This window comes from Myxine glutinosa, chromosome 11 (assembly GCF_964187855.1).
Source record: "Myxine glutinosa chromosome 11, kmMyxGlut1.1, whole genome shotgun sequence".
In the NCBI taxonomy this organism is placed as follows: Eukaryota; Metazoa; Chordata; class Myxini; order Myxiniformes; family Myxinidae; genus Myxine; species Myxine glutinosa.
The window spans coordinates 57,304,589-57,310,600 of record NC_136271.1 but is presented as its reverse complement, the minus strand read 5'-3'; the positions used below and the strand labels follow the sequence as shown (position 1 = coordinate 57,310,600).

The window sequence follows — 6,012 nt, the reverse complement described above, 5'->3', positions numbered from 1 at the left end:
GACACGCTGTTCGCTGCTCATGCATGTAGTGGGGGAAGGGGATGGGTGGAGGGGGGAGCAGGGGATCATAAAAACAATGAAAAATATTCACATTTCAATGGCATTTTGTTCACAATAGGCAAATGTATTTTTACATAGTTCCATGCAGGACAGGGTATGGCAGGATAGCCAAGAGACAATTGATGAATGTTGAATGAAAAATTCGTGAAGACGTATCCCTTTTCACACGAACAATGGTAACACTGTAAATTAACATCGCACTACACTCACTCCACCTCCCTCCCCCACTTCTTTATTTCCCAATCACCCCTCTCTCCAGTTAAACCTGTGTCATAATCATAAACATCAGCACGAGCATGCGGTGCAGTGGTAGGCCTTGACCTGAGTGAGACAGCAGGTGCAGGTTTCTCACCCAGGGATTTCGGTAGGAGAATTCTCACAAACTTTGCGTGATCTCCGACGTGCAGAAGGCTGTACACGCTACTGCCCAGAAGGTCCTCTTGCTTGTAGCGCAGGTAGCTGCGCACGTTCTTCGAAACAAACACCATGACCCCTTCGTCATTCACCGCAAAAAAGAAGCCTCCCAAAGCCTGCTTGCAGCACGATGGAGGGGATAAAAAAACAAAACAAATGACAAGTCCAAAAAAAGTCCACAATTCCAACAAAGTCCACAATTCCAACAAAGTCCACAATTCCAACAAAGTCCACAATTCCAACAAAGTCCACAATTCCAACAAAGTCCACAATTCCAGCAAAGTCCACAATTCCAACAAAGTCCACAATTCCAGCAAAGTCCACAATTCCAACAAAGTCCACAATTCCAACAAAGTCCACAATTCCAACAAAGTCCACAATTCCAGCAAAGTCTACAATTCCAACAAAGTCCACAATTCCAGCAAAGTCCACAATTCCAACAAAGTCCATAATTCCAACAAAGTCCACAATTCCAACAAAGTCCACAATTCCAACAAAGTCCACAATTCCAACAAAGTCCACAATTCCAACAAAGTCCACAATTCCAAAAAAAGTCCATAATTCCCAAAAAAGTCCACAATTCCAAAAAAAGTCCACAATTCCAACAAAGTCCACAATTCCACCAACAAAGTCCACAATTCCAACAAAGTCCACAATGTCAACAAAGTCCACAATTCCAACAAAGTCCACAATTCCAACAAAGTCCACAATTCCAACAAAGTCCACAATTCCAACAAAGTCCACAATTCCAACAAAGTCCACAATTCCAAAAAAAGTCCACAATTCCAAAAAAAGTCCACAATTCCAAAAAAAGTCCACAATTCCAACAAAGTCCACAATTCCAACAAAGTCCACAATTCCAACAAAGTCCACAATTCCAACAAAGTCCACAATTCCAGCAAAGTCCACAATTCCAACAAAGTCCACAATTCCAACAAAGTCCACAATTCCAACAAAGTCCACAATTCCAACAAAGTCCACAATTCCAACAAATTCCAACAAAGTCCACAATTCCAAAAAAAGTCCACAATTCCACCAAAGTCCAAAAAAAAGTCCATAAGTCCAACAAAGTCCTTCCATTAGATGGTGATCGTTTGTAAATGCTCACCTCAAGGAGCTGTCTCACGAGCACCTTACTGCATCCTCGAGCCATCAGCAAGTCTTCATGTTCTCGCATCTTTTCCATAGGGAAAATGGATTTCTCTACAAAATGCAAACAGAGACATCTCCACATGCTATAGCAACCACCACTCCAATGGTCCAGTGTGTAATGTGTGTGAAAAAGTTACGCCAACACTAATCTTCAGGTCAAAAAATAATTGGGTCGAGTTGGGAAAAAATACAAGGAAACGTTGGGATTTAAGGAAATGGAAGGGCTCAAGGCAAACCAATGAATGTGTAACGTGAACAAAGTCTCAGTCTTGACAGCAATTCATGAACATAACTCTAAATAGGAAGAAAGAGGAAATGCTAACAAATAAAAAAAATAATGAGGAAGACATGATCTTATAATATACCATCAGGGGTAGCTGGCATTCCAACCCTTTTGACATTTTGAAGAAATCAATTTTATTTCTTTTTGGGGGGGGGGGGGGGTTGGGGGGACGGACCAAAAACACTTCCTTCCTTCGTGGGTAAGGAATGGGGAGGGGATCATTTAATATAACCATTCATATACCAACAAAGGCTTGAGCACTATAGGGCGATTTCTTTTCAAACCCCCAAAAACCCAACTTGAAAATTGGCCATGCAGGTATCCTCTAACTCTTTCCAAAGTTAGATCCCACACTTCAGCTCTTCTTCTATCCTATTATTTTTGTGTAACTGCCTACCTGAAGTTGTTCGATCCAACTTTACCCTCCAGGATTTCAGGCAGATGGTGCATCACCACCCCCCATCCCTACCCACAATCCTTTTTATCCCCATCAATCCTTCCAAACCCAATCGTCTTACTTGCAGGTTACTGCATTTCCTCCGCTCCTCCTCACTCCCTTCCACAGCCTCTCTCTTCGTCCATGTGTTTCTCCACTGGCACACTATCATTAGGATGCATTCTTACCCTCTGTCACCTTGTTCCACGCTGAGACTAAGTCTATGATAAAATTATAATTGCGACGTCACAGAAGCAGCACGTTCAGCAGCGAATCAGTAAGACAAGATCACGAGGTTGATTACCCCAATTTGCTCCTTTCCTATATTATCATTAAGCCAATGCCCTATAAAAACCAAACTATCCACCATTAAAAGCTGCAACCTTGAGCTCTATAACCTTCAATGAGCCATTCAACCACCAACGTTTTTCTGCAAATCCCAATTGTGCAAATGTGTTAAGTACATGTGTGTACGTACACACACACACACACACACACACACACACACACACACACACACACACACACACACACACACACACACACACACACACACACACACACACACACACACACACACACACACGTCCTCAAGAGGCGGATTTGTCTATCATCATGGTGAGACTGACCTTCCGTTTGATTTTCCTGGCTTCGTATCTGGCCAAGCACCTTTCTGAGTGCAGCCGCCTTGTTAGGTCGAAGGTTAAAGTCCCCAAGCTCCAAATTGTTGGAGGAAAGGAGTCCAGCAAACTCCTCAATATACCGGACACCCCGTTCAGAATGATGCTCCTTCAAATCGCACTCCTCACTAAACAGAAAGGCAGGCAATGATCACAACCTCCTCGAATATAATCGTCCCTAAATACAGTACTCAAACTGTCTCGAGGGCAACAGTCATCGTATGCCTCAAATTGAACATCCTTATGTGGGAATTTAGCTACAAGCAATATCACTGGTCTAGTCAATAGAACAGGCTTAGCTGATACTTATACAATAGGCCATGTTAATTGGTGAGTCTCAGCTTGATATGGATGAGACGTTGTTTGGGATAGTATGGGATTCTCCTTATGATCTTCCCATACATCTCTCTCCTTATGATCTTTCCTTCATCAATAATACAATAAACTTCCCTTCATATTTCATATTTCAGCATCCATGCTTCTTGATATTCCAGTTTGAAATAACTGCATCATTGATAGTGAATGTGGATCGAACTGGTATTCCATTGGGAATTTAGCCTACTGGTTCCATCATTACTGAGGTGTCGATGTTTTGCTAGTGTTGTCTCTCTGCACATTTCAGTATGGATTTGTAATTTGTTCAGGGTGCCAGCAATAGCTCGCCCACTCTTCGACAAGGACAACAACAACAACAACAACATGCATTTTAAAGGCCATTTTCCCTGCTATAGTGGGGCGGCTTAGCCCAAATATTCAAAAGAATTGTGCATTTTGTGAAACAAGCACCAAATTTGGCACAAATGTACATTAATATGTTGCGAACATTTTCAGATATTGGGCCACTTGAAATTCCGTAATTTTTTTTTTCAAATTTTTTCAAATTTCGTAATTTCAAATTTTTCGGGTGACACCGTCACAATTTCGGTCTTCGAGGCCGGCCGATAGGCAAAGTGTGACCGGAAGGGACGAGGTTCTCCTGACCACGTGGCCCTCGATCTGGGAAGCGAGCGGCGTTCCATTAGTGGACGCGCCCCTCACGCCCGACTTTTGGGCGGCCCCGGCAGGCCGTTTGTTTTGACGTTCCGTGACAGGCCCCGCACCCCCACCTCCGGGCCGACCGGAAGCTTGTGCTGAGTACATCATACCTGAACAACTCAGTGAGGCAGAACACAGCAGTGCACACCAGGGTGACCCCTTCAGTGCATAAACCAATTAACCTGTCCACTGCAGGGCATATAGAAATGAAGTTATTTTCTGCATATAATAATAATATAAGTTCAGTTCTATATAACAATTTCTGTTATCACCACTACCACTACAACTACCACTACTACAAGCTTTGTCTGGAATTTTGTGGACTAACAGACAAACAGACATACAGACAAGCTGGGATCAAAACATTACCTCCTTCCACCATTGAGTGTAGAGGTAAACATCATGGAAATTATATCATGCCCTAGATTTAATTCATGCTTACCCGTGTATTTGCTTCACTGGTTCACAAGGTCTTTTGCATACATGTAATTCAGACTCTCGTCTTCATTGCTGACCACACAATGTTCGCAACATATTAATGTACATTTGTGCCAAATTTGGTGCTTGTATCACAAAATGCACAATTCTTTTGAATATTTGGGCTAAGCCGCCCCACTATATCGGCCGGCCTCGAAGACCGAAATTGTGACGGTGTCACCCGAAAAATTTGAAATTACGAAATTTGAAAAAATTTGAAAAAAAAAATTACGGAATTTCAAGTGGCCCAATATCTGAAAATGTTCGCAACATATTAATGTACATTTGTGCCAAATTTGGTGCTTGTATCACAAAATGCACAACAGGTTTGCTATGCTGCTACACTACTAGAGCGGGGGTTAGCCTTGCGGTCCCCATGACAATCTTCTCCATTTTGCCCTATTTTCTGCATCTCTCTTTGTTAACCCCCTTGCCCGCATTTCTTCTTCCACCATCTTTAGCCAAGTCTTTCTCGGTCTTCCCCGTCCTCTACTTCCTTCGACATTCATTTCCATCACCCTTCTCAACCAGTCACTTTCATCCTTCCTCAACACATGACCAAACCATCTCAACCTGTTCCTCTTCACAGCATCAATCACAGGCTCTATTCCCATCATCTTTCGCAATTCATCATTTGTCTTCCTCTCTCTCAACGATACTCCGCACATCCATCGAACCATTCGCATTTCCACCCTTTCCAGCCTTCGTTGCTGCTCTACGTTCATGACCCATGTCTCGCTCCCATAAATCATAACACTTCTCACACATGCAGCATACACCTTTCCCTTCAGCTTCAACGACACTCCCCTCCTCATCAGCACGCCACTCAGTTCCCGAAACTTCTTCCATGCACATCTCACTCGAGCAACCGTTGCCGAGTCTGATCCACCTTCTCCATTCAGCATGTCTCCGAGGTAGCAAAATGTTTTCACACCTTCCAGCTTCACGCCGTCTCCAAGATCCAACTCAACATTTCCTCCATCTGCAGCTCCCTCTGTGCACACCTTACATTTGAATGTAGCTGCCACACTGGTTAATGACCCTCTCAGACCACTACATTTTTGATGAACCCACTCAGCGCACATTGTACATTGAATGGAGTTCACTCCGACACCCTTCCTCCACACAGCACAGGGCCACTTCCCAGTTCTTTCCATCTCACCACATGCTTTACCACTTGCGATCACCTTCGTCTTTCCGATATTCACCTTCAGACCTTTTGTCTCCATACATTCCTTCCACTTGTTCATCTTTTCCTTCAGTCCATCCATACTGTCCGCAATCAACACCAGATCATCTGCATACAACAACTCCCACGGTAAACCCTCCTTTACGTTCTGAGCCAGCACCTCCATCACAGCTACAAATAGTAGTGGACTTATTACCGACCCCTGATGCACTCCCACCTTCACCTCAAACTCACCACTGTTCCCGTCCTTCGTCCTTACAGCTGTCCGTGCTCATTTGTACATTGC

At 43.5% G+C, this 6,012-nt stretch overlaps 1 long non-coding RNA gene across 1 annotated transcript in view; it reads right to left on the bottom strand.

Moving 5' to 3' along the window:
- Positions 1-3,140: 3,140 nt before the first annotated feature.
- The window catches only part of LOC144888299 (uncharacterized), a 31,399-nt gene continuing 28,527 nt past the window's right edge, over positions 3,141-6,012 (bottom strand). Inside the window, exon 3 of the long non-coding RNA XR_013620893.1 lies at positions 3,141-3,153. This is a non-coding gene — a long non-coding RNA (uncharacterized LOC144888299). The remainder of the gene's footprint in view (positions 3,154-6,012) is intronic.